This window comes from Arachis ipaensis, chromosome B2 (genome assembly GCF_059453495.1).
Source record: "Arachis ipaensis isolate K30076 ecotype BB chromosome B2, ASM5945349v1, whole genome shotgun sequence".
NCBI lineage: Eukaryota > Viridiplantae > Streptophyta > Magnoliopsida > Fabales > Fabaceae > Arachis > Arachis ipaensis.
Window position 1 is genome coordinate 586,521 of NC_142437.1, and position 20,897 is coordinate 607,417.

Here is a 20,897-nt window from a genome sequence, read left to right on the forward strand (position 1 = left end):
ATCAAGCACTATCTTGAAGGCAACGTTGAGCAAGAGTGCTCAAAGCTGAAGCTAAATTAAAAGCTCAGCAAGGTCCAGCTAAAGACAATAAAGAAGCGCTTGCTGGGAGGCAACCCAGCCATGGGGCATCAATCCTCTAAGCATTTTGCCCTATTTTTAATTTTATCTATTCATTGATACTAAGGTAAAAAATCAATTTTATAAATTCACAGGGTTACAGAAGGAATCTGCACACAAAACAGAGAAAAAGAGCTCACTGGCAAGAAAACGCCAGTGAGAGCCCATTTTGGGCGTTCAGCGCCCAAAAGGGGCATCCAGTGGGCGCTGAACGCCAGTAAGGATAGCTATCTGGCGTTCAACGCCAGAAAAGGGCAACAACTGGGCGTTGAACGCCCAGGAGAGCAGCATTTGGGCGTTGAACGCCCAAAACAGGCAATGTTTGGGCGTTCAAACGCCAGGATGGTGGGGAGGAGGTAAAATCATTTTTCTTCATTTTTTTTCATTCTAATTTTAAAATCCCATGTTTTCAAATCATGATTTCTTGCATAAACATGTTAAGAACCCTGATTTCTAAAATCCCTAATTTCTAAAAACCCTACTTTATGAATATCAAATATATCTTAATCCATAAGCACAAATCCTGTTTTCCAATCCAATCCAACTCTTTTCAAATTTTTTTTCTCTAAAAACAAATCTATCTTTTCACTCTAAAATCTTTTCAACTAATCAATATCTTTTTCAAATCTCCACATTATCTTTTTCAAAAATCTTTCATATCTTTTAAATTTTTAATTATATCCTTTATCTTATCTTTTTCAAATCAATCTTTTTTATCATATCTTTTCCAAATTTTCGAAAACCCACCCCCTCCCTTTAAAAATGGGTTCGGCTTCCCTCCCCTTCCATCAACAATTGCACCTAGCTCTCCTTCTATCCCTCTCCTTTCTTTTCTTTTGCTTGAGGACAAGCAAACCTCTAAGTTTGGTGTGTTTATCCGAGATTACTAAGATCATGGCTCCTAAAGGAAAACAACCCACTCCAAGAGGCAAGAAAGAGAGCGTTCCAAAACCACTTTGGAATCAAGGGAAGTTCTTATCTAAAGAACATTCAGACCATTATTATAAAATAATGGGTTTGAGATCAGTGATCCCGGAAGTTAGATTCGATCTGAAAGAAGACGAATATCCGGAGATCCAGGAGCAAATTCGAATCAGGAGCTGGGAAGTCCTAGCTAATCCTGAAACGAAAGTGGGAAGGAATATGGTCTAGGAGTTCTATGCTAATATGTGGCAAACAGACAAGCAGAAACTATCTGGGACTGCTTTCTATGACTATCGGACTGTGGTCAGAGGAAAGATTGTTCATACCCACCCTGACAAGATCAGGGAGATCTTAAAGTTACCTCAGCTGAAAGATGATCCAAACTCCTTCAACAGGAGAATGATGAGAACAGACAAGGGCCTGGATAAGATTCTAGAGGATATATGTATCCCTGGAGCCAGGTGGACCACCAGCACAAAGGGTGTCCCAAATCAACTCAAAAGAGAAGATCTCACACCAGTCGCCAGAGGATGGCTGGACTTCATTGGACATTCTTTGCTGCCCACTAGCAACCGTTCTGAAGTCACTGTTAAAAGAGCAGTGATGATCCATTGCATCATGATGGGAAAAGAAGTGGAAGTTCATCAACTGATCTCAGCTGAATTCTACAAAATTGCTAACAAAAATTCTAAAGAGGCCAGGTTGGCTTATCCAAGCGTGATTTCTCTGCTCTACAAGGACGCTGGAGTAAGGATGGGAATAACTGAGTATATTTCAGTTGAGAAACCAATCACCAAAGCATCAATGGAAAAACAACAAGCACAGGATGATCCCATCAAGAAGAAAACACAGGAATTTCTCCCAGAAATCCCTCAATCTGAATACTGGGAGTATCTTGAGACGTCCGTTACCAAGATACAAGAAGCTATGGAACAAATAATAAAAGAACAGAAGGAACAAAGTCAAATTCTTTGCTATTTGATTAAAGAACAAGAGGAGCAAGGGTGTGACTTAAGGGAATTGAAGCGCCAGAAGCTATCTCTTGAAGGACCAAGCACCCCACAGATCAGAGGAACATCCACTTCCAAGAACAAAGGTTGTTAAATTCCAATTTCTGCTTTAACTCTGTGATAGTTGTCGTTATAGGAGAGTACCTTAGGAGTCATATAGTAGTAATTAGTATCTATTTTGATTTTATCTCCAATTAAGCTATAATTTAATTCTCTCATCATCATTAAACATGAATAAAATAGTAGATCTTTTGAATAAGAGGCAATAAAATTTCGAGTTTTTAATAAGAGAAATTCTAATTAGTTACATGTGGTGGCAATGCTTTCTGTCTTCTGAATGAATGCTTGAACAGTGCATATGTCTTTTGAATTTGTTGTTTAAGACTGTTAAATATGTTGGCTCTTGAAAGAATGATGAACATGAGACATGTTATTGATAATCTGAAAAATCATAAAAATGATTCTTGAAGCAAGAAAAAGCAGCAAAAAAACAAAGCTTGCAGGAAAAAAAAAAGAGAGAGAGAAAGCAAGCAGAAAAAGCCAAAGCTCTTAAAACCAAAAGGCAAGAGCAAAAAGCCAATAGCCCTTAAAACCAAAAGGCAAGGGTAATAAAAAGGATCCCAAGGCTTTGAGCATCAGTGGATAGGAGGGCCTAAGGGAATAAAATCCTGGCCTAAGCGGCTAAACCAAGCTGTCCCTAACCATGTGCTTGTGGCGTGAAGGTGTCAAGTGAAAACTTGAGACTGAGCGGTTAAAGTCAAGGTCCAAAGCAAAAAGAAGAGTGTGCTTAAGAACTCTGGACACCTCTAATTGGGGACTTTAGCAAAGCTGAGTCACAATCTAAAAGCTTCACCCAATTATGTGTCTGTGGCATTTATGTATCCGGTGGTAATACTGGAAAACAAAGTGCTTAGGGCCACGGCCAAGACTCATAAAATAGCTGTGTTCAAGAATCATCACACTGAAATAGGAGAATCAATAACACTATCTGAATTCTAAGTTCCTATAGATGCCAATCACTCTGAGCTTCAATGGATAAAGTGAGATGCCAAAACTGTTCGGAAGCAAAAAGCTACTAGTCCCGCTCATCTAATTAGAATCTGAGCTTCACTCAAAAACTCTGAGATATTATTGCTTCTCAACCTATTAGTCTTCTATTTTATTTGTCTAGTTGCTTGAGGACAAGCAACAGTTTAAGTTTGGTGTTGTGATGAGCGGATATTTTATACGCTTTTTGGGGTTAATTTCATATAGTTTTTAGTATGTTTTAGTTAGTTTTTAGTTTATTTCCATTAGTTTTTAGGAAAAATTCATATTTCTGGACTTTACTATGAGTTGTGTGTTTTTCTATAATTTCAGGTATTTTTCTGGCTGAAATTGAGGGAGCTGAGCAAAAATCTGATTCAGGCTGAAAAAGGACTGCTGATGCTGTTGGATTCTGACCTCCCTGCACTCAAAGTGGATTTTCTGGAGCCACAGAACTCAAAATGGCGCGCTTCCAAATGCATTGGAAACTCGACATCCAGGGCTTTCCAGCAATATATAATAGTCCATACTTTGCTCAAGGATAGATGATGTAAACTGGCGTTCAACGCCAGTTCTCTGCCCAATTCTGGCGTCTAGCGCCAGAAAAGGATTACAAGTTGGAGTTCAACGCCAGAAATGGATCCAAACCTGGCGTTGAACGCCCAAAACAGCCTTATGCACATGAATTGCTTAAGTCTCAGCCCCAGCACACACCAAGTGGGCCCCAGAAGTGGATTTCCATACCATCTGTTATAGTTTACTCATTTTCTGTAAACCTAGGTTACTAGTTTAGTATTTAAACAACTTTTAGAGACTTATTTTGTATCTCATGACATTTTAGATCTGAACTTTGTACTCTGTGATGGCATGAGTCTCTAAACTCCATTGTTGGGGGTGAGGAGCTCTGCTGTGTCTCGATGAATTAATGCAAGTATTTCTGTTTTCCATTCAAACATGCGTGTTCCTATCTAAGATGTTTATTCGCACTTCAATATGATGGATGGGATGATCCGTGACACTCATCATCATCCTCAACCTATGAACGCGTGCCTGACAACCACCTCCGTTCTACCTTCGATTGAATGAATATCTCTTGGATTCCTTAATCAGAATCTTCGTGGTATAAGCTAGAATCCATTGGCAGCATTCCTGAGAATCCGGAAAGTCTAAACCTTGTCTGTGGTATTCCGAGTAGGATTCAGGGATTGAATGACTGTAACGAACTTCAAACTCGCGAGTGCTGGGCGTAGTGACAGACGCAAAAGGATAGTAAATCCTATTCCGGTACGACTGAGAACCTACAGATGATTAGCCGTGCGGTGACAGCGCACCTGGACCCTTTTCACTGGAAGGATGGATGGTAGCCATTGACAACGGTGATCCACTAACACACAGCTTGCCATAGGAGGACGTGCGTGCGTGAATCAGAAGACAGAGAAAAGCAGAGATTCAGAAGACAAAGCATCTCCAAAACTCCAACATATTCTCCATTACTGCATAACAAGTAACCTTTAATTCATGCTCTCTTGTTCATTCGCAATTCAACTGATAAACGTAATTGACTTCCTGACTAAGATTTACAAGATAATCATAGATTGCTTCAAACCAACAATCTCTGTGGGATTCGACCCTTACTCATGTAAGGTATTACTTGGACGACCCAGTGCACTTGCTGGTTAGTGGTACGAGTTGTGAGAAGTGTGATTCACAATTTCGTGCACCAACAAGCAACAATTTAAGTTTGGTGTTGTGATGAGCGGATAATTTATACGCTTTTTCGCATTGTTTTTACATAGTTTTTAGTATGTTTTATTTAATTTTTATTATATTTTTATTAGTTTTTATGAAAAATTCACATTTCTGGACTTTACTATGAGTTTGTGTGTTTTTCTGTAATTTCAGGTATTTTCTGGCTGAAATTGAGCGACCTGAGCAAAAATCTGATTCAGAGGCTGAAAAAGGACTGCAGATGCTGTTGGATTCTGACCTCCCTGCACTCGAAATGGATTTTTTAGAGCTACAGAAGTCCAATTGGCACGCTCTTAGTTGCGTTGGAAAGTAGACATCCAGGACTTTCCAGTAATATATAATAGTCCATACTTTTCCCGAGTTTTGACGATAAAAACTGGTATTTAACGCCAACTTCCTGTCCTATTCTGGCGTTAAACGCCAGAAACAGGTTACAAACTAGAGTTAAACGCCAGAAACAGGCTGAAACCTGGTGTTTAACTCCAAGAAAAGTCTCTACACATGAAAACTTCAATGCTCAGCCCAAGCACATACCAAGTGGGTCCCAGAAGTGGATTTCTGCACTATCTATCTTAGTTTACTCATTTCCTGTAAACCTAGGTTACTAGTTGAGTATAAAAACTACTTTTAGAGAATTATTTTGAACCTCATGACATTTTCACGTTTTACATTGTATCTCTACGGCATGGGTCTCTAAACTCCATTGTTGGGGGTGAGGAGCTCTGCTGTGTCTCGATAGATTAATACAATTACTACTGTTTTTCATTCAATCACGCTTGTTTCTATTCTAAGATATTCATTTGCACTTCAACATGATGAATGTGATGATCCGTGACACTCATTACCATTCTCAACCTATGAACACGTGCCTGACAACCACTTCCGTTCTACCTTAGATTGAATGTATATCTCTTGGGTTTCTGGTTCACGAAGTTGATTGCCTCTCCTGACAACAGAGCATTCAATTCCGTGAGGCCAGAGTCTTCGTGGTATAAGCTAGAATGAATTGGCAGCATTCCTGAGATCCGGAAAGTCTAAACCTTGTCTGTGGTATTCCGAGTAGGATCTGGGAAGGGATGACTGTGACGAGCTTCAAACTCACGAATGTTGGGCGTAGTGACAGACGCAAAAGGATCACTGGATCCTATTCCAGCACAAATGAGAACCGACAAATGATTAGCCATGTATATGGACATTCTTCACTGAAAGGACGGATGGTAGCCACTGACAACGGAGATCCACCAACATACAGCTTGCCATGGAAGGAACCTTGCGCGCGTAAAGAAGAAGACAGTAGGAAAGCAGAGATTCAGAAGACAGAGCATCTCCAAAACCCCAACCCATTCTCCATTACTACATAACAAGTATTTATTTCATGCTCTTTTATTTTTCGCAATTAAAACCAAAAACCATTATTGATATCCTGACTAAGATTTACAAGATAACCATAGTCTGCTTCAAACCAACAATCTCCGTGGGATCGACCCTTACTCACGTAAGGTATTACTTGGACGACCCAGTGCACTTGCTGGTTAGTTGTGCGGGATTGCAAAGTGTGATTGTAATTTTCGTGCACCAAGTAGACTCGGAGCGAATATCGGCACTTGATAATATGATTCGACAAAAAGAAAGTGTTGCTCAAAGATATAATCATTGAATAAGAGAAAAGTTTTTCAATATAGGTAAGTTGGTTTTAAAAGTTATTTTTCCAATGGAAAAGAAATCGAGATTTCTTGGCAAATGGTCCTATACTTGGGAAGGTCCTTTCCAAGTGATAGGATTATATTCGGGAGATGCATATCGGATCAAAGATATCGAATCGAGAAATATAATTAATTCGATTAACGAAAAGTACTTAAAGCAATATTATTGTTTGCTAAGTTAAAGTCAAAATGCATAAGTTCGAAAGGAAAGAAAACCATTGTAAATACTGAAATCTAAGATGAAGAAATATGAGTCTCCATGAGTTTTGCCAAATCTAAGCGTAGCTTTACCCTTTCGTTGTCCAAAACTGAAAGCGCCTCAGCATGCTTGAATTTTTCGTATTGGGCCTCGTCGAGTGGTTTCTTGCATTCTTCTTGTTTGGCCTCAATAGAAACGATTTCCTGGATAAGTTGGTGTTGCTCTTGCTGGGCAGTGGCTAGAGGTGTAGCTATGTCAGCTCTTCTCTTTCGAATTCTGGCAAGCTTGTCATTTATTTGAGCCAATTCTGCTTCAAGTTTATGCTCTTCCTTGTCGTAGTGGGCTTGAACAGAAATAGCATGAGAGATTCTCAAATCGAATTCTGCACGGAAAGCTTTAATTGGTTGAAGGGCCGCAGTATAGCTCTCTGCCTCAGTTCTGATTTTAGTCTCTTCATTTTTGACATCCTGAAGTTTTTCCTGGACAGCTACGCTTTTATTGGAAATTTGTTTGAATTGACGGACTATGGCGGAATGTGGGGTTGGAGTCAGAAGTTCAAAGGCAGAATTCAAGAGATCGGATAAAAGCTTGTTGAGGGTTGCATCATTAACCCATGCAGTAGGTGGATGGTCCAAGAGTTTCAAAAGTGATCGAAGTTGTTCTCGAGCATTAATATTTAGCTCGAATGAAGGACCAGATGAAGAAGGACCAAGGAGTGAAGGGACAGGAATCAGCACTTCATCTTCTTGGATAGCCTGATTCAGGATGGAAAACAGGTTGGCCAGGGTAGTGCTTGTAGGTTCAGTGGAAGCACCCGAATTTCCAGATCATTGATCAAGGGGAGTTTGAAATTTAGCCTGTTGAGGAGGACTGGAGATTCTTTGAGGAGAAGACAAGGTTTCCAAGACTCGTGATGGAGAATCCGAATCAGGGCCAGTAGTCTCAGCAACTCGAGATGGAGAATCAGAATCAGGGGCCACTTGATATTCGGATGAAGGTGCAGCCTGGATGATTGGAGAGGTATGTCCAGTGCTCAGAGTTCGCGTTGGTGAGTGTTGGGTATGCTCTGTGGTTAAATCAACCACCTGTGTCCCAGTGGAAGGCGGAAAAGCAACTTATAGTGGCTGAACAGACTCTGTGGCTTGGATTGAATCATGAGATGTGGTTTATCCCAGGTCTTGTTGTTGTTGATGATGTGGTTAATCAAATGCCAGGGGTGAAGTGATTGATTGAGCAGCAGTAGTAGGCTGACATGCAAGGTACATAGTTATTAGTTGAGATTTATTTTAACTCAATCGGAATATATGTGAAAATGATAAAAGGTTACCAGAATGGGTCTTGCTCTTCGAACCAACTGAAGACCTAAATCTGAGTCAATTGTATCCTCTGATTGTGAGGAAGCAGCAAGGATGTTCCGAATAGATTGCTCACTTCCATCAGAGCTCTCACTCGATGATGGCAATTATAACTAAATAAAGGTTGGCGTAAGAAGAGTTGTAAGTAAATATGATTGTCAAGGAATTTCAATTGAAGAATAATCATATAAATATAGTTACCTTCCTATAAGTCTTTGAAGGTGTTCTTCGACTCTTCCTTAATGGTTGACGTGAAGAAGCAGCGGGTTCAGCTTTTCTTTTTTGAGTTCTCTTGGGAGAACCTTCAGCAGCAGGGACAGTTTGAATAGCAGAGCTTTTGATCTCCTCTAAGGTATGACTGTACCTAGAGTAATAAGTTATCCACCAATCGAAGCAGGACTTGGTGATGTACGAACTTTGATCGTAAACTAGAAAATTATAGCCCTCTCTGTGTTTTTTATTTTTTAAAAGGCAGATGTCGAGTTTTTTCTGAGAGATCAAAGTGATGTGGCAGAATGGTTCGCTGTTTCAGGGAAGTGGAATCGAGATAGCTTGTGAGAATCCAAGTTGCCTGGCTGTGTAGTGAGGTGCATATAGAGTTACCTTGAAACGTTCTTTTTTGTGTTGAGGTAACCCTGTAGGAGTTACTTGGACAGCCAGTAAATTTGTCCAATTCCTTTTAGCAAGTTCATTTTCTTTAGTGTCATTGGGAAAGAGAAGGCGTTCGAGCCAGACAGGACCATAATTTCGATGCAAAAAAGGGGTGAAATTGAGGTCCTAATTGTGAAAGTCTTTGCAAGAATGGAATAGAGAAAAAATAGTCCAAAATCAGTCCTCGTCCGATTCTGCTCCTGGAAAATTTGGCTTAAAATTGGCCAATCGAAATCCTTCAATGTGTTGTTTGTCTGTAGCACCACCTCCAGGTGTAATCATGTGTTTTTCGAAAATGGCGTTAAGCCATAATTGAAGAAGCCAAATAGGGCCACCTATACTGATCAAATAGTTGTTCCGAAGACAATTAACAAATTGACCAAGTTCTTTGAAGATGTGTCTGAGGAGAAGCTTGGCCAGATTAAGGGTGTGTCCTTCATGAAGTAAAGCAGCAAGAGGAAGGAAAAGCTTTGACATCTGGACACTTCGGAAGCAGAAGATGATTACATTTAGCCAATAGAATTAAAAGGCTACATGTTCATCATCTGTGATAGCAGTGCCTTCTGCACCTATGTGATGAACAATAAAGTCACTGTAAGAAGTTGTGGGGGCAATGTTGTATTGGTGCCTGGGCTGCATGTCAGAGGTAACGTCGGGAGGACTAATCGAGAGTCTAGTAATAGCAGCCACGTCTAACAATGGCATACCAATCATTCCACAAGGAAGGTGGAAATTGTTGATAGTCTTGTTCCAGAAAAAGGTCACAGCTCCGATCATCCAAGGGAGTGTCGAAGGCGAAAAGTGGGAAAGTCTTAAGAGATCCTGAATTCCTAGAGTCCCCCAAGCAGCGCTCTTCGATGGGGCAAGACGTTCATTCCAGGAAGTGAAGTCAATTCCTCGAGGAGTAATTTTAGGGTTGTTTCGAAAGGGTTTTTGATTAGTAAAAAAGGAGATGTCAAGGTTTTGACTGATCAACAAGTCCTATCCTTGGGTGCTGGGGAAGAAAGGGAGTTTCTTGTTTGCCCTTTCTAGACTCTCAATTGGTCCAATGAAACAATGGATATATTCACCCACAGTGAAAGGAATGAGAATTCTAGGGTCGTTGATTTGAAGTTGTGGGTCGTCGATGACCTCATCATTGACTTGATTCAAAATGTGAAGAGTTGGAGGAGCTGGTAGTTGTACTGCAAGGCCTTTGCCTTTGTCTTGTGCAGCGGCGTGAGATGAAGAAGCGGCCATTATAGAGCAAACAGGAATGAAGATTGAAGAATAGAGGTTGTGTGAAGAGATGGATGCAAGGGAAATCGAGAGAATAAGGGTTCGAGAAAGTTTAACAAAGACGGAAGTGTCGAATTTAAAGGGTTTGTCACTGTAGTCGTTATTACAGAGGGAATTCAAAGAGAAAGAGGTATCTTTGCAAAGAAGGCGAAGTGATGGAGAGAGAAAGTGCGAATCGTGGGAGACGTGTCAAACGGGTCAGTATTAATGGGGAAGTTAAATGGTAATTATTACTGATTCAGGAAATTGAAGTTTGAATTTGGATTAAGTGTTTCATCTTTCAAAAAATGATTTCGAAAACAAACACATTAATCCAAGGGGCAATTTGTTAGTCAAAAAATATTTTCGACTAGGTTGAACTAATTCTAAATGTTGGAGAGATGATTGGGATGGAAGTAGATATCGAAAAGGTGCACGTGCAGGCATAAGTCGAGAGTTACTCGACATAGACTCGGTCTTGGACACCTTATTAAATCGAACGGGCCTAGTCGAAAAGGTATTCGAATGAGGATTTGAATTAGTTGTTCGAATAGTGAATCGAACGGTTACATAAGTGGAGAAGTTGAGGGCTTTCATCACGTGGAGAATTTATGGATAACGTTTATTAGCAAAAGAGTGGGAACGGTTACCTGGGAGTGCGCATACAAGACAGCACCGTGTAATTAATAATCGGTTACAGAAGTAGACTATAAATATTAGAAAGTTTTAGGGAATAAAGGTTGGAACTTCGCTTCAGAAATTACTCACGCACACTCACATCCCAGAGACTTTCTGAGTCTGCCTCGAGTCAATTATCTGTAGGGTTCCTTCCACATGTCTTTATTTTCCATTTAAACTTCCTGTAAACCTTATCTTTCAAGCAAATTTATGTTTCAAGCAATGTTTAATTTTCGAGTTCAATCTACATTTCAGTATTTTTAACTTTCATGCCCAAAGTCCTTTGACCCAGTCGAAGGCTCCTTTACTGCTTTCTTTAAATTTTAGTGCAACCTTTTTCGATTTCTGTCAATTTACTTTTCGAAAACTTTATTTTTTACTTATGTTATTCTTTTACAAATTTCAAATTATTTTCCATTTCGATGCTCATCTAATTCGAGACACTTTAATGCACTTATAGAAAATTGATACCTGCAAAAGAGAAGTAGGTTTCGCTTCCAGATCATTAAATATCGAACCACCATCGATTTGCTAAAAATCGACAAAACAATTAGTAATTAATTGAGAACCTTATCACAAATAAGATGAGATAACAATTTTTTTTCTTCCATCCAAAATATGGGAGACATTAAAAGTATGATTATGGTGTAATTGTTAAGAGGTAGTGAATAATTGAGAACCTTATCCAATTGAATTTGTTTGAGAAATGAAAGAACATTAGGTCATAGTTGTTATATATATATATAAAATATATATTAAAATATAAATACATATTGAAAATAAATTAAATCACATATATATTTATATAAAAATATATTAACAATTAATTTTAGTGTATAAATAATATTTTTGTATATATATATATGAGTATAAATCCAACTCACAAGTCACAAGACAAACGAGTCGCATTCTGTCACACTCATTGCAACCAATCAAACCGCCGAGTAAACAACTTAGCCACGCAATGCACAACTATCTTATGTCTTATAGTACTCTCATCTAATAATTTTAATTAGTTAATTAATTAAAACTATTCCACGTTTATTTATTTTCTCGAAATAAGGAAGAAGGAAGGAAATGAATGAATTATTAACAAGTAACAAGAGAGAGAAAAAGGTTTATTTTTGTTTTCACTTTTCACTTATAAAATTAATGATTATTCTTTTTATTGTAAAAAAAATTGAGAAGATCAACTCTCTTATTATTATTAGTTAGATTTTTTTGTTGAATTATTAGGACACTGCTGACTCAGATTATACATTTTCAAACAAAAGGTGGAAGAAAAAGCAATTGCTTTATCGATTTCTTAACAAGAAACACAAGAAAATAAAATAACAAGTCGGCTAATTAATTAATTAATTAATTCAATCAATTCTGCATCATTCACAATTCACAAAAGCGTGTTTCATGTATCTGGAAACTAGCGCAGGTACGTAAGGGCAATAACTCAAAATGGATTCTGTCTTAAATTAAATCGTTCATAATGGATATACGATGAGTTTAAATTGGTGAATTATGATGGAAGACTCTAATAATTAATAAACATTTTTGTATTTTATTAATTTAAAAATAATATAAATAAAGCCGTAAAATTGAAAAAAAAATACAAATTTAATGTTAAAAGAATTTTAGAAATGACAAAAATTAAGTAAAAAGTAAAAATATTTTCGAAAAACGATGCATTTTATTTTTATTTTTTTAAAGAAGGGTAAGAATTTTAAAAAGAAAAATTTTTGGAAATCAGCAACTATTATTTAACCAGTATAAATACTAAATTGTCATTTTACTAATTTATATGTGTAAATTCTGAAAAAATGTAACTGTAAATTGTTTTAATTCATGGGTACACACTGTATTTTTTTTTTTTTACCAAAGATATGAGACTCGAACCCGCAACCTCTTAATTAAGTAAGAAAAAACTATGTCATTTGAGTTATAACTCATTGGTGGGTACACACTGTATTGATTCATATGTAAAAAATTCTATTAAATATATGTGTAATTATATATTTTTTGTGTGCAAAATATCTATAAATATAAATTCAAATTATTACTAACTAAATACTGACAAAAAGTAATAATATTTACTAGTCATATAATATTATTCTTAAAAAAATCAATAAATTTGAAAATAAATTGATATTGGTATCGAAAAAATTTCTTATAACCATTTTTTTTATTTTAGACGTTGAACATGTGATATGACTTATATTAAATACAAGATACATCATTAATAACGTTTTTTCATATAAATTATACTATATATCATATTGACAATATTTAATTTGGAATTCGCATTAACTTGTAATGTGATTTATAAATTAAAATTAAACTTGAGTTGACTTAATTTCATTTAATTTGGTTTGTTTTTTTTGTTTGGAAAAACTACCAAAAGTACCCATGAAATTTATAAATGCTAACAAAAGTACTCATAAACTAAGGAAATTAATGATGTACCCATGGAAGATGAATTTCGTATGACAAAAGTATCCAAATCCTAATTTTTTTATTAATTTTTTAATAAAATTTCTAAACTACCCTCACTCTCAACCTCAACTCACTTTTTCAACCTTCCATAACCCAATTTGTATCTTTAAAACCTTTGTCATGGAGTCCAAAACTACTCCTGTAATAGACCAGACCAAAATCAATAGTGGTGGTGGTGGTGGTAGAGGACTTCGACCGATTCCTAGCAAATAAATTTAGTATGGTGAGCTCTTTTCCATTTTTTTCACCAATCCCTTCACACAAGGAAAATCCTCAAATTAAGAAAAAAAGGAAAAAATAAATGAAACGATTAAAAACTGTTCCTTTATGATTCTTTCTCTGATTCTTCATTGGTATTGATTGATTCTTTTGTTAATCTCGGCGCTGCAATCCTCTGTTGCGTTATTATCCAAAATTTACACCATAAAAGGTTCATTTCATCTATTGTAAGAGTAGTTTTGAACTCCATGACAAGTTTTAAAGGTGCATGTTGAGTTATGGAAGATTAAAAAAGTGAGTTGAGGTTGAGGGTGGGGATAGTTTGGGAATTTTATTAAAAAAATCAACAAAAAATTAGGGTTTGGATACTTTTGTCATACGGAACTCATCTTCCATGGATACATTGTTAATTTCCTTAGTTTATGGGTACTTTTGTCATCGTTCGTAAACTTCATGGGTACTTTTGGTAGTTTTTCCAAAGAAATAAATAAGAGTGTGTACATGTAAGTGCTTACCCGTCTAGTTCGGGCAGCTTTTAGATCTTGGCTTGGCACCTCATTAAAAAACCCTTTAGGCAAAAAAGAGTATGCCTTGGCCTTAGATCTTTTCTAGCTATAGTACCTTCTTAAGTTATAGGCATGCCATGATCTTGGTAGCTCCCGCCCTTCGAGGTCGGCCATCCTATAGTAACCTTTTCCTAGCACTTCTGCAACTCGGTATGGTCCTTTCCAATTAGCTGCTAGCTTCCCTTCTCCTGACCGACCTGCTCCGATGTCATTTCGAATTAAGATGAGATCGTTGGTGGAGAAGCTTCGTTGGACCACCTTCCGATTATACCTTACAGCCATTCGACGCTTTAACGCTTCCTCTCTAATCCAGACTCTTTCTCGGACTTCTAGAAGTAGGTCGAGCTCCTCCCTTTGGATTTGGGAGTTGGCATCTTCGTTGAAGAGGATCAGTCTGGGGGATCTTTCTTCTATTTCTACGAGAATCATTGCCTCTATTCCATAAGCAAGTCGGAATGGTGATTCTCCTGTTGTCGAGTGTGGTGTTGTCCGATATGTCCATAGGACTTGTGGGAGCTCCTCAGCCCGAGCTCCCTTTACGTCCTGTAGCTTCCGTTTTAACCCGGCCAATATGACTTTGTTGGCAGCTTCTGCCTGTCTGTTGGCCTGCGGATGTTCTACAGAGGTGAATTGGTGCTTTATTTTCAGATCAACTACCAAGTTTCTAAAACCTATGTCAGTGAATTGAGTTCTATTGTCTGTGATGATGGAGTATGGGACTCCAAACCTTGTGATAATGTTTCTATATAGAAACTTCTGACTTCTCTGAGCAATGGCAGTACCTAATGGCTCTGCTTCAATCCAATTTGTGAAGTAGTTTATGCCTACAATGAGGAACTTGACTTGCCCTGATCCCTGGGGGAAGGATCCGAGGAGGTCAAGCCCTCACTTTGCAAATGGCCAGGGTGATGTAACACAGATGAGCTCTTTGGGTGGAGCTATATGGAAGTTGGTGTGCTTCTGACATGGTGGGCATTTCTTGACGAACTCTGTTGCTTCCTTTTGCAAGGTCAGTCAGTAAAAACCAGCTCGGAGTACCTTTTTGGAAAGAGCTCGTGCCCCCAGGTGGTTGCCGCACACGCCACTGTGAACTTCTTCCAAGACTTCCCTTATAACGGAGGTCGGTACACATTTTAAGAGGGGTGTCGAAATCCCTCTTCTATATAGGATGTCATCCACCATGGTGTAGTACTGTGCTTCTTGTACTAGCCTTTTTGCCTCCTTTTTATCTGTGGGGAGTGTTTTCGACTTGAGGTAGTTGATTATGGGAGTCATCCATCCTTGATCCTGTCCTGATATAGTTAGGATCTTCTCTTCCTTGGAGATTGATGGATTTTGCAGTGTTTCTTGGATGAGGCTTCTATTATTGCCCCCTGGTTTGGTGCTGTCTAGTTTTGAAAGTGCATCGGCTCGGGCGTTTTGTTCCCGAGGTATATGTCGGACTTCACATTCCCTAAATTGTTTGAGCTGTTCTCTGATTTTGTCTAGGTATTTTTTCATTGTGGAGTCCTTAGCTTGATAGCTCCCCCCTATTTGTGAGGTGATTACTTGTGAGTCACTGAAGACGCTAAACTTTTGAACTCCCAGCTCCCTAGCCAGCCTCAAACTAGCCAGTAGTGCCTCGTATTCAGCTTGGTTATTTAAGGCAGGGAACTCGAGCTTTAATGAGAGCTCGATTTGAGTTCCCTGATCACTCTCTATAAGTACGCCGGCGCCACTCCCTGTTTTGTTCGAGGAGCCATCTATGTAGAGATCCCATTCTATGGGGATACCCGGGGTGTCAGTGTATTCTGCGATGAAGTCGGCCAGATATTGTGACTTAATAGCTGTCTGAGCTTCATATTTGAGGTCGAATTTGGATAGCTCGACCGCCCATTGTAGGATTCTTCCGGCTAAATCTGTTTCTGTAAGATACCTTTTATGCGTTGGTTGGTTCGTACTCTGATAGTGTGAGCCTAAAAGTATGGGCGGAGTTGTCGAGAAGTGAGTATGAGGGCGTAGGAGAACTTTTCTATCTTTTGATAGTTTAGTTCAGCCCCTTGTAGAGCCTTACTGATGAAGTAAATGGGTTGTTGCTCACTTTTGTCTTCCCTGACTAGTGCTGAGGCTATTGCTCCATTTCCTACGACGAGGTATAGTATGAGTTCTTCGCCTTCCCATGGTCGGGTAAGGATGGGTGGTTGCCCTAGAAATCTTTTGAAATCCTGGAAGGCTTGTTCACATTCTGGGATCCATTCAAACCTCTTTCCCTTCCTTAACGTTGCATAGAAGGGGAGAGATCTTAAGGCTAATCCAGCTAGAAATCTAGATAGGGCTGCTAGTTTTCCGTTGAGCTGTTGTACCTCCTTAACGCAAGTCGGGCTTTTCATGTTGAGTATGGCCTGACACTTATCTGGGTTTGCTTCAATTCCTCTCTGAGTGAGCATGAAGCCCAAGAATTTGCCGGCCTCTACCACGAAAGTGCACTTTGCGGGGTTAAGTCGCATCCCGTGCTTTCTTATGGTGTCGAATACTTTGGCAAAGCCAGATAACAACGATTTCTCACTCTGTTACCAGCATGTCGTCGACATAAACCTCCATTAACTTCCCAATGTGATCGGCGAAAACCTTGTTCATCAATCTTTGGTATGTAGCCACTACGTTCTTGAGTCCGAAAGGCATGACTATGTAACAGTAGTTTGCTTTTGGAGTTAGGAACGATATTTTTTCTTGGTCGGGCAGATACATTGGGAATTGGTTGTATCCTGAGTAGGCGTCCATGAATGAGAGGTACTTGTACCCTGAAGAGGCATCCACTAGATTGTCTATATTTGGGAGTGGATAGGGATCTTTTGGGCAGGCTTTATTAAGGTCGGTGTAATCAGTACACATCTGCTATTTTCCATTTGACTTTTTTACCAAGACGACGTTGGCTAGCCACAATGGGTATTTAACCTCCCTTATGAACCCTGCCTCCAGTAAGGCCTGTACCTGCTCTTCCATAGCTTGGGACCTTTCTGGGCCAAGCTTTCTGCACTTCTGTTGTACTGGCCGAGATCTGGGATACACTGCCAGCTTATGGCATATCAGCTCGGGATCTATGTCGGGCATGTCAGCGGCCTTCCATGCAAAGAGGTCGGAGTTATTCTTTAGGAACTGTATCAGTAGCTCCTTTAGGTCTCCTTTTAAGGCTGTCCCTATATTTGTTATTTTGTCTTGAGTATCCCCGATCTGGACTTCTTCAGTTTCACCTTCAGGTTGTGGACAAAGTTCTTCGCGAGCTCGGACTCCCCCGAGTTCGATAGTGTTGGTTTCTTTTCCTCTGGGGTTACCCTTAAGGTTCAAACTTTCATTGTAAAATTGTTGCGCGAGTTTTTGGTCTCCCTTTATCGTGGCGATCCTTTTTGGAGTTGGGAACTTCATGCACAAATGTGGAGTAGAGACTTCTGCAGTAAGCTGGTTCAGCGTTGTAAGCGGAGCTCACGTCGACTACGATGTAGTCTATGCTTAGCGTCCTAGACCGGCTTCCTTTTCCAAAGGTTGTGTGCAATGGAATATACCCAAGCGGCTGAATTGGGGTGTCTCCAAGGCCGAATAGGCTATTTGGATATGCTCTGAGCTCTTTTTCTTGTAGGCCGAGTTTGTCGAAGGCAGACTTGAAAAGTATATCTGCAGAGCTCCCTTGGTCAATTAATGTTCGGTGGAGGTTGGCATTGGCGAGTATGACAGTTACAACCACGGGATCATCGTGTCCCGGGATGATGCCTTCGGCGTCCTCTTGAGTAAAAGTGATAGTGGGAAGGTCTGATGACCTATCCCCTTCTCCGAGGTGGTACACTTCCTTGAGGTGTCTTTTACGGGACGACTTGGAGATCCCCCCGCCTGCGAATCCCCGTTGATCATGTGAACATGTGTTTCAGGGGTGTGAGGGGGACGTTCAGCTCGTCTTCCCTCTTCATCCCTTATTCGCTTCCTTGGTTCGTCCCCTGTATTGGCGAGGAACCGTTTTAATCTGCCTTCTCGAGCTAGCTTTTCTATGACATTCTTCAAGTCGTAGCATTCATTGGTAGAGTGCCTATAGATTCGGTGGTACTCGCAGTACTCCGTCCGACTTCCTCCGCTTTTGTGTTTAATCGGACGAGGGGGCGGGATCTTTTCTGTGTTGCATATTTCTCGGTAGACATCCACAAGGGACACCCAAAGTGGGGGTGTAGTTGTGGTACTTTCTAGGTTTTTCCGTAGGTTAATCCTCTCTTTTCCTGGAATCTTTATCCTTGTCCCAAGATGGGTAGGAGAATCCATGCTTTGAGATTTCTCCTAATCGGGAGTTCTCCTCCATATTAATGTACTTTTCTGCCCATTCTTGTACCTCGTTCAAAGATGTTGGGTGCTTTTTGGATATGGAGTGGCAAAAGGGTCCTTCGCGCAAACCGTTGATGAGTCCCATGATAGCTGCTTCTGTCGGAAGATTTTGTATGTCAAGGCATGCTTTATTAAATCTTTCCATGTAGCTGCAGAGGCTTGTTTAATTCCTAACAAACATGGAGCGTGCTTGGCTTTATCCTTCTGGATGGAGAACCTGGCGAGGAACTTTTTAGCAAGGTCGTCAAAACTTGTGATTGATCTTAGAGGCAAACTGTTGAACCACTTTATTGCTGTTTTAGTTAGGGTGGTCGCGAAGGCTTTACAGCGAGTTACGTCGGAGGCGTCCGTGAGGTACATCTGGATTCTAAAGTTACTGAGATGATGGCTCGGGTCGGACGTGCCATCGTCTGGAGTCATGTCAAGAGCTTTAAAGTCTTTTGGGACTTTGGCTTTCATGATTTTCTTTGTAAACGGATCTTGATCCTTGTGGGGGCAGTCTTCGCAGTCGAATCGAGTAGTCTTAGATTTGAGATCGGCTTCGAGCTTGAGGAGCTTGTCTTCCAGCTCTAATCGCCGTCTTGTTTCTCTCCGGAGGTCCCGCTCGGCTTCGCGCTAGTGTTCGGCTTCTTGTTCGAGCTGTTTAAGGCGATCCTGTTGTTCACCGATGGCATCTAGGATTTCAGAATTTTGAGGTTGTTTGCCTCCCTTAGGTTGGTGTGTATCCTTTGGGGAGGTTGGTGTGGCACCCATGTTCTCTAGAGGCGTTCCTTCTTCCAATCCAGAGTTATGGTCGTTGACTGGGTTGCTTTCCATGTTGAGGGGATGACTTCCAGGGTCCCCGGCAACGGCGCCAATGTTCTGAGGGTTACCTGAAACTGGAGGTCAATCTCGGATGAGATCTTGTGTCCTGGGTGATGCTGCCGTGTCCAACTTGTTGAGGTTAGAGGGGCTGTTGATCCTTGGTCACCGGAGGGTGGTGGTACCTGCAAGGCTGCAAGAGACTCCGATGCTTAAGTCAGCACGTGCTTTAGGCAGATTTTTTGTAGAATCAGAGTATGAGTTATACCTAGGTGCTCCAGTGTATTTATAATAGTAGAGAGTGACCTTTTATGAGATAAGTTAGTTATCTTATCTTTATCTTAAGCGAGGTCACCTATCTTTTTGGCTAGCCACCTTTAGAGGGGCCGTTATCTCCTGTTTTGGGCCGGTGTGGGTCTATATATTAATTTGGCCGAGCTCTTTGGGAAGAGGTCGGTGATAACCCATCTTGCAAGAGGTCAGTCGCTTTGGTTTCGTCCAACCCGGATCGTGTAGCTCGGTCCCGGGTATGAACACCCTTCTTCATATTTTCGAAAATTTTAAAATTACAATTTTAAATCTTTATCTTATCTTTATTTAATTTCAAATTTTAAGTTTGGTGTGTCTTTTAGTTTGTTTTCTTTTTAAATTTCAAAAATTTTTAAAATCACTTTTTGTTTAAATTTTAAAATTTCAAAAAAAAAAATTCAAATCTTGCATCTTTATTTTCAATTTTAAATTTTAAAAAAGTTTGGTGCTTCTTGTTAGTAAATTTCAAATTTTAAAATCTTATCTTACTTATCTTCCTAGATTCTTGATTCTTATCTTACTTCAATGACATGGATTCACGAGAAATGCGTGGTCTTCGGATATGCCGTTTCTATGGTAGACAGGGTCATAGTCGGAGTCGATGTCCTCAGCATGTTGAACCGAGTGGAGTTGTTGATGATGCTGGACACTAGATCTTTGTTAGTCATTGTGTTGTATGTTTAGGGTTAATTTTATCAATTAATATTTTTGAGGTTTGTCGTGTTCGTATTTTAAAGTTAATTTTCTCAGTTAATGTCTGTGTGTGTCGTCGTGTTTGTATTATTAAGTTACATGTTAACTTCTGTGAGTTATTACAGCTGACGATTTCTGAGAGGATAATTTCAGATTTCATACAATAGTCTTACAAAAGGTTAATTAAAAATTACATTAATTTAATTCTGAAACCATGATTTAAAGTTCGATAAGGTAAACTTACAAAACATTAATTAAAAATTAAACTTAATTATTAAACCCCTGCTTACTTCTTTCGAATCATCCAATCAAGTCCCTTGCCCATCATGCCCTGACCAAAACGCGACAGAGTAAATCTATTAGGTGGATTCCTTTTTGTCCGTAGGTTATACGAATGACCTTAAACTGACTCACTGACATTCGGAGTGGCTGACCCACCAGCCTCTGTCAGAAGAGATGCACCGGGGTTGTACTCCTCAACAGCCTCATGCTCAAAAGTGCTTGGCCCAATATCTGGTAGATTGAGACGAGCAGAGTTGAAAATCATATATAGAGTGATGAAACCACTCTGTCAGGAATCACACGACACCCGCCCTGAAGTGCGACCAGAAGTAGACCCCTGTCGACCAGACTCTGCTGGTGTAGGGATAGTGCTGAAATCTGCAAAATGACCAACACCAGTGTCAACCCACTACTGTATATGATGATCCCCATCCCCATCAACGGGAATCTGCAATGGGATATGCGAAAAGCCAACCCATTGTTGTCTGGGCGAAATGTGCTGTATGGGCTGGATGTGGTGGCTGGACTGA